The sequence below is a fragment of the Argiope bruennichi genome, chromosome 7 (assembly GCF_947563725.1).
Source record: "Argiope bruennichi chromosome 7, qqArgBrue1.1, whole genome shotgun sequence".
In the NCBI taxonomy this organism is placed as follows: Eukaryota; Metazoa; Arthropoda; class Arachnida; order Araneae; family Araneidae; genus Argiope; species Argiope bruennichi.
In genome coordinates, this window is record NC_079157.1 from 3,838,385 (window position 1) to 3,851,410 (window position 13,026).

Sequence of the window (13,026 nt, forward strand, 5' to 3'; positions counted from 1 at the left end):
AAATGTCTAAATAATTCCTTATTCCCATCTTTGAAAATCAAATATATTTTTAATTTGATGTTGTCCTTTTTTATAATTTATAGAAAATGACATACATGTATGGCTCATATCAGTGTAGTTCTTTCCTAGTGGTTTTAAGTGCCCATTATCTTATTACAATATGTATATGTATAAGAGAAATACAAAGACATATAGAAGAATTTTGTATTAAGAATCAGCATTAATGTTGCATTTTAAAGCACCTCTATTGACACTTCCTTGTAATTCTTGTAGAAAAATTTTGAATTAATAATCAGTATCAATGTTACATTTTAAAATGCCTTTAATGGCACTTTGTTTTAATGCCTATAGAAGCTTTGACTTCTCCATCAGAATTTTCTTTTTTTAATTCATATAATATGTTACTTTTTGAGTCAAATTTGAATAAAATAGATTTTTGTATACAGAAGTAATTTTTTAATTTTGCATATTTTAAGACATTCTGAGAAGTGTGTAAAAAAACAAAGAAAATAGATTAATTGGGATTTGAAAATTTTGGAATTTTAAAAACAAGTGTAGATAATAACTTAACCGAGTTAATTCAAATTTCTACAAATTATGATGCAAATATAAAATTTTAAAAAAGTGGTTTTTATTTTAAAAATTCATTAACTTTACTGACATTTTAATGTGACCTATTAGAATAATATTTAAGATGATTTCAAGAAAAAAAATTTTGTGAAAAATTCTTTTACTCTTTTGAAACATTTCAATTTGGATCATCTTTCATCAAATTTAAATATAGAAAAAGATTCCTTTCTTAAATACACAAGATCCTGAGTTGAAAATTTTGACAATTAAACAAAGGAAATTATGCTGACTTAACAGTATTTAGTTAGATGGTTGTGCTCATACGTTTATGATTTCAGGAAGTAACGATTGTCATGAAGATATGAATAATTAAAAACATCATTGGAAATTAATATAATAAAGTGACAGATATTATTCAAGTATTAGTAGAAACTAAATGTTAAAATATCAAAAAATTATTAGCTTATTTAGTACAAAATTCTGGGAATGGGAGGAAAAAAAAAAAAAAAAAAAAAAAAAGGGCAAGAACTTGCTGAAACAAATGGAAAATATCACATTTTCTTGAAAGAATTAAAATATCATTACCAGTTTCTGACAGGCTAATCAAGTTAATATGTGTTGTTTTTTGATTAAGTTTGAATCATCAAGCAGAAAGTGTTAAAAAATTTATTGTTAATTGTAGATGTTTTGCCACTCAATTTATTTGAACAAAAGTGAATGATTATGATGTGCAAATTAATCATTTATTTTATTCAGGGATATCAATTCTAAAATAAGTATGGTTTTCATCGTTATTTACATTACTTTTTATACTGATTTGTAATGTCAAGTACATGTTGTCAAGCTAACAATTTGCCCATTCAAATTTAAAGAGTTGTTAAATTCATTGTTTACAAAAGGTTTTAGATATGAGGTATAAATGAGCTTCTTCACTTCCACAATAACAATATACTATACAAATTTATTGCATGAATATTTATTTTAGGGAAATAGCTGTTGGTCTTCAATATTCATATACAATTTTCACTGACTTTTGTTTATAATTTGAATCTTCTGATTTGCAGTATATATTCTGGCATTTATATCTATAAATTTTTTTAACAATTACATATGTAAAAATTTAAGATTTTGATAATTAATAAGCATATTTTTCCATATTTGCTTTTCTACAGAAATAAAACCATAGCACAGAATAAGCATTTTTTTACTTTTTTTCTGCTTTGAGAAAAAAAAAAAATGTTATTTTGAAAATTACTGAAAATTTAGACAGCTAATACATATTTAAATATTGACACCAAAAGTAATATTACTATTTTTATCAAATATAACATATTGTGTAAATACAATATATATTGCTAAAATAATACATATTGGAAGTATAATACATATTGGAAGCTTATACATATTGTGGAAGTTTAAAACTTATTTGTTTACAAATAAATGCTGAAAGTCAAATAAAGAGAAATTTGTAATATACGTTATAAACTTCATACAAATTATATGGGATTGTCAGAGATATCACTGCTTTTAATTGCAATTAAAATAGCCTTTGGAAATTTAAATGTTTTGTGTAAATGAAAATAATTTACTAATATGAAACTCATAATACTTTGTAAGCAAGAATTTATACATTTCTTACCCCCTTTATTATATTAAAAATTCAGAATACTAATCCATTACTCATTAAAATGCACTCTAACAAAATAAACACTTTAAACAAAAATGTTATAAACATTTTGTGAATTCCTTGCCAAAGGCAAAGAAGTTGCTGGGTTTTAACAATTTGTATGATTATAATTCATTACAATATATATTAAAGAACAAGGAAAGCTCATAAATAAGAACAAAGATCAATATTATGATTTGCTGGTAATATAATTCAACTAATAAAATTTTGATGTTAACAAATAAAAAAAAATGTCATATTTTGTAAAAAATGCTGAGGTCTGAAAAAAAAATCTACCAAGTTTCAAATTTTTAACTAGTTTATAATTGATAAATAAAGAAAGTTGTGCTTTTTTTTTTACTTGTTCAAATATTTGTCACATTTCTCAGAAATATAATTTACAATTAATGATAATTTACTCAAAATTCAAATTTTGTTAAATTTATTGTTTAGAAGAAACTACAGTGAATTCCTCACTTTCAAAATCAGTTTGCAGCAGTTTGTTATTTGTATTGTTTATGTATATATTCTATTATTATATATAAAATATTTCTATATGTAAATGAACTCATTTTGGTTAATCTGCATTTCTTTTAGAAATTTAATTTTCAGAAGACCTTCTGTAAAAGTTTAATTCATTGGAAAACTATTCGAAGCGCAGCAAATATGCATATTCTCAATTCAAAAGACAGCAAATGCTCAAATGTTTAGTTACATAATACAGTGGAAATTTAAAATATGCTTGCTTAATAATGTATAGTCAGAGACACAATCCCACGAAAAGCCTAATAATATAATGTAAGCAAATCGATGAGTTTATCACTAGACAACATCACATTGTTTTCTCGCTTGATCGTCCCACATTTCTTATACACACTTCGGAAAGAAACAAAATAACAATAAAAACATGAAAAAGAGCCAATCATCAGCTGATAATCATGTGATATATCTGGACCAATGAAAACCCATTTCCGGTTGAAAAAGGCAGAAAAAGCTGCCTTGAAGCTTAGTCGTAAAAATAGCGTTCGTGAATACCAATGATCATTGGTTGATGATTTGTCATTGATCATGAGTTGAACGATCCGCTGTTTAGCAACCGGTTTGTTGAATACGGCCGATACGATCTTAATGGTGATATTTCGATTACAGGTTTTGGATCACGATAGAAAGTAACAATCGATTCGATATCACTGAAATTTACCGGAGCTGTGACTTTACTGGAAAGTAACAATCGATACGATCTGTCCAATGGAAGCTCTCGAACAGAAATCTGTGAATGGAAAGTGAACGGACCGGTTATTGGAATTATCGTATCATTGAATTGCATATCACTGAAATTTATCGGAGCGGTGACTTCACTGGAAAGTGTGAAGTCGCCGCTCCACTTCATGAGAGTAACCGTGACTTTTCGATATTCACATTTGATGATGCACTATTCCTTTTTAATTGTGACTTGATTTTGCATGTATTCCATTTACTGCTGGCGCCATCTATTGGTAGAATATAGAACTAAAGTGAACAATTTAAAGAAATTACATATATATTTAATTCAAATTTTTCAGAAAATGGTTTACTCCAATAAAGAAATGAAATAAATAGTTTAAAAAAAATCAAATTTAAGAAGTAAGCTGAAATGGATAAAATAATTCAATCACACGTTACTTAAATTAGTAAATTCAGTATTAATTAAAATTAATAAATTTTATATTTAATATTAAGTAATAATTTTTAATTAATAATATGATTGGAATAACAGATAATTGGAACAAATATTTAAAAATAACAATAGCAAAATTATTTGTTATTCAAAAAATCGTGGATTATGCATGTCTACTTTTATGTACTTAACAAATTATATATATATATATTTTTATAGAAGAATGATTTCAAAATATTTACTTTTTTATGTATTCAATATTGGAGGAAAGGGCTGCAAATAAGCATAAATCTGAAATACCACAACTTGTTGGAGCAAAGAAGTATCTTATATTGATAGATCATTAGAAAATTAATTTTTTGTATAATTATATTTGATTCTTATGTATATAAAGCATTTGTAGCTGATTGGCTACAATAGAATCGAAAAACTCTTTTTTAATTAATGAATTATTTAATTTTCCAATATTTCATTGTTAGCTGTATTATTTTTAAGAATCAGATTATCTGTAACTGTGACAGAACGGTTTTTCACTTTGCCGTTCCGATTGTATTTTATTTTTGTTATCTGTGTTCTCATACGCTCAATGTTCATCGGAGTTATGTTTAAATAAATATTTTTGTAGTTAAAATGATGGAAACATAATCTTCTTAAGTAAGTTAATTCTTCATTGTGAACTACATTTTAAGAAGCTTCAATTTGGAGGTAGCATTTAATATGATGATCATAAATACCAAACTCTATACACTCATAAGAAACTGTATTACCAAATTTATCATTTAAAGTGCATTCAACAAATGTACGAAAAAAAAATGTGTGCTGAAGATGTTTGTAAAGATAATTTAAAATTGCAGCCATTTTCTGAAACAATAGATAAGCTCTGTAAGCCAAAAGTAAAAAGATTACGTTCAAAGGAACTGCAGCATGTGTGCGAAATATGTGGAAAAGCATGTTCTTCAAATTGTGATTTAAAAAGGCATTTATTTGTGCATACAAAGGAAAAACCTCATGTATGCGAAGTGTGTGGAAAAGGATTTTCTTTAAATACTGATTTAAAAAGACATTTATTTGTGCATACGAAAGAAAAACCCCATGTATGTGAAGTGTGTGGTAAAGGATTTTCTTTAAATATGTGTTTGATGAAGCATTTACGTACACACACAAAAGAAAGGCCATATATGTGTGAAGTTTGTGATAAGCGATTTTCTCGAAATACCTATTTGAAAAGACATTTACTTACACATACATCAGAAAAGCCCCATACATGTGAAATATGTGGTAGGAATTTTTCATTAAAATTTCATGTAAAAAGGCATTTGCTTACACATACAAAGGAAAAAGCATATTCATGTGATATTTGTGGCAAAAGATTTTCTCAAAGTTCTAGTGTAAAAACACATTTGCTGATTCACACAAAGACAAGACCTTATGAATGTGAAGTATGTGGCAAAACATTTTCTCAGAAAGGTAGTTTGAATGCACATTTATTTACTCATACAAATGAAAAGCCCCATGGATGTGAACTTTGTGGTAAAGAATTTTTTAAATATTATCACTTAAAAAGACATATACTTACACATACAAATGAACGACCACATGTATGTGAAATATGTGGTAAAGGTTTTTCCCGAACTCATCATTTAAAAAAACATTTACTCACACATGCAAAAGATGAAGCCCCTTAAATATAAAGTATCTAGTGAAGGATTTATTGAAAATAATAATTTGATGGCAAATTCATATATTACAAGGGAAAAATGCCTTTGAACGTGAAGAATAGTATAAAAATTTTACTCAAGTGTCTTTGTAAACCTCATATGCCGTGCCATGTTTTGCAAAATTGTAATTTAAATCAACATCTACAAGTTTATATGTTAAAAAAATTCCATGAATATAAAGTGTGGTAGAATAGTTTTTAAAATATCTTTTATTTACTCAAATGTAGAAATTAACTATTATTTCATTAAAGATTTTCTCATATATATTTGTTTAATTATTAAAGGAAAAGAAATAAAGTTTTTTTTATTGCATTCAAACTGTCAGATGAATGAGAATTTATATGCTGTATAAAAACAACAACACCAAATTTTCTTTACACCACATATTTATAAAAAGTAAGGCTAATGGAAGAACTATAAAATATTGAATATTCTGAAAGATATATTTTAGATATACATTTATATGATCTTCCATAATAAGCATTGCTAGATTCTTTGAAATTCCAAATGATAGGAAATTATTTGTTATATTAAAAATGTAACAAATATTTAATAACTTATATAATATAGTTAAATTGTGCAAGTAGCAGTAATGTTTTTTTTATTGCTAATAGTGTTTTTCTGAAATATATATATGTTACTGTTAAAGTGTATAATTGAGTTATTTCATAGAATAACTAGGTATTTTATGAAATAACGACAAATTAAAGTATATAGTAAATGGAAAATTTTACATTTTATCTAGTTATTCAATGAAATAACTAATGATAGACTGTTAAAGTGAAAAATAAATAATTTCAAAGTTATTTTATAAATTTATTGATCATAAATTGTTAAAATTTCTCGAAAAATGCATTTTATTCCTATTGTATATGATTAATTGATAAATAATGAGGAAAAGTAAATGATATAATTTATTATTGCTAATGGAAGAACTGCTCTGAAACAGAAAGGGGCGGTAAAAAAGAATATGTTGCAGAAATAATTATATTTAAATATCAAAAAAATACATACTAGGAAGAAATACTGTTACTTCATAAAAACATGATGCAAACTTTTTCAAACAAAACTATAGGAGAATATTAATTTAAATTTTATGAAATACCTTTATTTTATTTTTCATTATTTATTAGAGCAAGGATTGCTGTGATGACATTTTGAATTGCATTGCATATTATTTTTGAAACAAGCACACTTTTTTACATGAGCACTTTTTAAATCCTTGTGCAGTGTTGCAACAGATCGAAGCATTTTGTCAATATTTGGAACTTCTTCAGTGGAAATTAATTCTATAGAACAATTGTTTTACTCGGCCATCTCTCGTTCTTAGTCAGAAAAATACTTCCCTAGTATTTCCCATAAGAACAGCTAAAACTCATCTATCGTCTCCTGTTGCTCTATCAATTTCAGGAACTGGAATACAAACTGTAGTGCCTACATATGCCTCAGAAAAGATTTACCAGCTAATAATTTCATTTTCATAGCTTGAATTTCCAAACATTCTTTAGCTCTTTTTCTTTCTCGATACTTATTTTATTTAGACACAAGTTACAGATTTTCTGTTGAAATTTATCTTTCTTGTAATAGACTTCTGAACATAAAACATGGATCAGCTGCTCTCATTTACAGCAAAATAAACTGTCCACAATTTTTTGAACACATGATGCACAATTTTTCAGTGTTATTTGGGAGTGTATCTTCATAACTCTTGAAAAGCATTTCTACAGTTTCATTCAAAGATGCTTTGGCAAATTGGCATCATCTTCACATTTGGAACATGCAATTAGAGCTGTTAAGGCATTTTCAAAATGTTTTTCATCCTCAACTGCATCACACACTTCTCTTGGAATAGGAGTTGTGGATAATCCAACTCTAGGAGCACAGCCAAACATTGTCTCATAAGGTGTTCTCTTTATACCAGAATGAAGAGCCCTGCTTTTCATGAACTGAATAAATTTAAGACTATGATTCCTTCAAGTAGATTGGTTGTCTTGCGTCCAAGTTGTTTTCGAAATCTTGATTGGCCCTCTTGATGCTACATTGACTTTGATTATATCAGGGTTTGCCATGTATGATCTTATGTTCCATCCAAGTTCTTATCTAGTTGCCTATAAGTTTATTGCAGAACTCCCTTTCATTGTCGGATTGCAGTACGCATGGGGCAACAAATGATAAAAATATATTGAGAAAATGCATTGCAACCTCTTTTGCTCTTTTTGTTTGGCGAGGTATTAAAATCACATACTTCGCCAATTGATTCTGATAAACTAAAATAAATTTATAGTTTCCATCAGTTTGAGATTGAAAATCTATGAGATCTACTTGACATCTTCAATTCAAATATGGGAACATCATGGGCTTAACTATAATGCCTTTCTTTCCTATATTTTGTTTTTGCTGACAAGGTTCACAAACACTCAAAAACAGCTTTATGTCATTCTGAGTAATATTTTTATATTGACAATTCAGTTCTTTTATTATGTGGTCTCTACCTACATGTCCAATTGAAATATGTGTTTCATATAAAATATCAAAGAGCATGTCATTTGAGCAATAAAATATCACATCAGGTTTTGTATCTGTTACTAGCACAATTAACTTTCTACTCCTTGAACTTCAAGGATATCATAATGCTGAAGTAACCAATAGTCACATGGTACTTTTTTTCTGTGCTGTTTTAGCACTTTTTACTACTGCTATCAAAGTTAATAATTTTTTATGAGGAAGTGCAGTACTGCTTTCCTTTGTCTCATGCTTATTTAATAAAGATTCAAATTTCTCTTGCATTAAATCTTTCTTATTTACAGGTTGGTCTGCCATTCCTGCAGAAGTCATTACTTGAAAACAGATTGCTAAAATATTTGCTAATACAAAATGTAAAACGGTAACAGAAATACTACACCGTCTAAAAGCAACAGAATGAAGCATACACATATTCATTGCAAAGCAGCTATAAGTGGTTCAAAACTGACTAAAACCAGCTAGATCTGGTTCCAAGAACTTTCAAGTGCCATATTTCATGCTTTCATTCTGTAGAATATCTAGTTAAATCGTAGAATTCAATAATTTTATATACTTTAATTGACTTGTCTAGTTATTTCATGAAATACCTAGTTATTCTATGAAATAACGGATTTCACACTTTAACGGTGACATATATTGTATGAAATATCAATTACATTTATTAATTATTTCATTTTTGTCAGTTGTAACAGAGTGAAAAATAAGAAAGAATCAGCAGAGAGAGAACAAGAAAAAAAAAAAAAAATCAGAAAGATTGTTTGTTAAATAAATAAATATTAGTTGTGAGTTATTTACAATTGACAATTTTTTAAATCATTAACGATTATGATAATTTATAATTATTGTCCTCCTAATTCCTATTATGAAATTTGCTTATGTTAACTTCTTCCTAGTTTATATAATAATTGATTTCAAGCTGATATTTTAAAAAAAATTATTGGTTGTGAAAACTTTTTACTCACTAAAGTTCACACAGTTAAAGTTGGAAATTAAACTAATAATTAGAGAATTGAAAGAAAATATTTAAGAAATTTTAATAGTTTCATTAAATTGATGTGAAATGATTCTCTAAATTATTTGTAGTTACAGATGTTGAGAAAAATGAAAGCTGAGATCTGTGGATGAATTTTTGCAACTCTAACATTTCTTTAAATAACATTATTTAAGAGTTCCAATGCATAGTTAAGAAACTTAACAGTGGATTTATAGAATAGTTAAATTTAATTTAAAGAATAATTAAGAAATTTAAGCTTTAAAATGTCACAGTTTTTGAACTGAGCAGCAGTCAATATGCTTTAAAGAAAAATGAGAATGGAAATTGTACAGTTAGGGGGGAATGCTGCTTTTTTCTGCTGTTAGTCTTATATGAAAATTAAAGATACCATTTTAGAGCTAATAATAAATATTGAAAGACGCTGTGGCAAAAAATTTTGTAGGGTATGGTCTACATATTTAAAATGTGCAAACTTTAGAATTTCCTACAGCAACATCCTTTTTCTAAGCCAAGAATAAATTCTCCATGGGAAAATTAACCAGATCACAACTTTTAGTTAATATATCAGAAGATATTTGACTTTTTTTTTTCTAAGGGGTGGGGTGGGGAAGTCATTTCCATTTCTAAACATCAGTAATATATATATTTTTTTTAATTTGTGATTGTTTAGAAACTCGTAAAATTAAATGTATGTGTTAAATTGATTACTATTTTGTCCCTGGAAAATATTTACAATAAAAATTCCTTGGAGAAGTTTTGAGTCTTCCCTGCTAGGCAGTATTCAATAGTATTGAAAGTTTTGTTTAAATTGCACCTGAGCCTGAACCGCCATTAGGCTGAAAGTTTTGTTGTAAGAGTGAAAGAAATAAAAGCAATATATTTTTTATTTAAAAGAAATATTAATTTTAATGTTAATATTTTACTTGTAGAGATAGAGGAGAGGGGGGAAAACTAAATATTATTCTTTTTAATGAGTGCATTAAAAAAAAGTAATGTATTTCATTCACTGATAAATGGAAATCCATTTTCCTCCATAATCTTTTGGCAACTTTGTATTTTATGCAAATGCTTTTTGATTATGCAATACTTTATTATATGAAGAGACATATACAGGATATGCACTTATTACAGACATGAAATGTAAATCACAAAACATCATTCATTTATTCTATATACTTTCAATTTCTATTATTATTGCACTTTCTTAAACTATCATTTATTATAAATTTTTCTGCTTTTTATAGGAAAGGAAATTTGGAAGCAGGTATAATTATCGAAATGATAATTCCATAGGATAAATATTATTAAGAAAAACCCAGTTTAGTAAACAAAAATTTATATTAAAACTTTTTTGATTAAATATAACATATTCAATTTATTTGGCTTAGAAAAAGTATATCTATCAACAAAATGTATTAAAATAGTGTAAGAAAATTAATATAAAAAGTTACAAAATGTAAAGATACATTTAAATGCAATTTTACAAAACAACATAATTCTACTTAAAAGTTTGGCAATAGATATATTTTTAGTTTTTTTATTCTTCCTTAAAAATTTGAAATTCTATTTAGAAGGTTATAATGCACTTAAATAGAAGTATTTGTCATATCATGTGTATTTATATAATTGAGGTCAAATAAAAATGACCACAATTATTTTATAAAATATCCCTTGTCTTCGCTGTATCAAATATGTCTGGTCTAAATGTAATCAAATGATTTAAAAAAAACACCTTAAAAATGAATTTTCTTTGAAATTCTGTGTTATTTTTTTCAACAGAAGGCTTGTACATTACTTTATTTTTCAAGAAGTTTTATCATTTCAACATTTAAGTAAATTGAAATTGTTTTAAAATTTTATTCAGTATGTTTTTTTTCTTTTCTTTCTTCAAAATACTAAGCAAAAATGCATAATTTTATGCTGACAAAAACAGTAATAAACTAATATATTAATTAATACACCATGAATCATTAAAATTATTTAACATTTTTCATTTTTGCATGTATGAGGATTAAATGCAAATTATATTTTGGATTCAAAAAATTAATTCTAAATGCATACTCGAATACAATTTTATCCTCAAATTTTTATTCTATTTAAGATTAATGCAATATTATAATAATTTTACTTACAGCAGATAAATTTTATGAAATTTGGGGCTTGAGCATATAAACAAATGCAAATTATTCTTTTATGAAAGTGCTTGTTTTGGATTACTTATAAAGAAAAATAATTAGGTCAGTGTATTTGGAAAATTAAATAATTAGTATCCTATAAAGTATTTATGAGGAAATGAAAATTCTCATTTTGTATTAATTTATTATATTATGTTAGTGATATTATATGAGCTGATGAGTAAAGATTCTAGCTTGACACATGGGCAGAGACTATTCGTCACGTTCAAAAGTAGAACCTATTAATAAAATATAAAAATGTAAAGCATTGTTATGCTAGATTTGGAATTGACATATATATATATATATATATTCTTACATTTCAACAATGTGATAAATGATCTTTGATACAAGAAATGTATGATCAGTAACATTTAAATGCCAAATAAAATGCAAGTCAGTGAATACGCCACTAAATTGTAACCTTCATAAAATACAAAAATCATGCCTAAATACATAATTTTAGAGACAATACTTAATAATTGCAGAATACTTAATGAAAAGAAAAAAACTACCTGTAGGGATTTTGCATGCCCCTAGGAAATGGACTTCCTTCGATTTATGCGTAAATTTAAGTATGTTGCTTTAATTTTAAAATTATTTTTAAAAATTAAAAATTCTCTTTAATTATAAATATGTGTGGTCATTTAATAATAAATATATACCTTATATTTTTATAACAATAAGAGTTTTGGTCAATATCTATTTTCTTTTTTAAGATATGAAAAAAGTTCACAATTTTGTTTTAACTTTAAAAGTTCAACATTTTGTTAACTTATAATATTAAAATGAATAGATATAGATAGATTAATGAAATTTTGTTTTTGGAAAGAAATATTAATGCAGTTTTGACATTTTGTGAGAAAAATAGATGTTGCCATTTTATTCTTATTTCAATAGATGACCCGTTATGAAATTTTTAATTCAAAGTCTTTAAGAATGTATTAATTCCTTTTGAAAGATTTTCTTTTTTAATGATTGTATGATAAACAATGCCAGAATAAAGCTGGATGCCACCTTTTTTTTCTTTTTTTTTTTCTTCCCCCTGCAACAGTATACTGAAAATGCATTAAACATCATTCAGTTTCAGATATCAAAAATGTTGAATATGCTAGATTATTACAAATATCTATTATATTGATTTATTAAGAATTTCGAGGTATTATGAAGAATATTAAAGTAATATAACTAGACAGAAATAATTTAAATTTATAATGGTTTTTACTTTTATTTTGGAATAACAGCAACAAAAAAAAAACCCTTTAGCCTTTGAAAATTAAATTATTCATCAACAAAACGAAATGAGCATTCACTGTTCTGTGGACACATTTTCTTCTCTTCTTTATGTAGATTTTCATCTGAAAGAATATATAAGCATTATGGTGTGGATTATAATTTAGTTATAAAAAAAATAAATAAGAATTTGCTTAAGAAAAACTGATACATGCAATGTATTTCATTCTTTGATGTGCATTGTGTAGAGATTTTTGTCAAACTAAATTGTCTATCAATATCCTAAAAATATTTTAATTTAATAGTTTAATAAGGCATATAATTTGATTAGTTAAAAATTTTTTTAAGAAAATAATTTTACCTTGTTAACTATTTTTTTTAATAATCTAATGAAAGCAGTGGTAATTCATCAGCTTAAAAATTAGTTATGCTGCAAACATATCTATCAAAATACTGCAATTTAAAAAAGGTATTTTCTATTAAGTAACCTA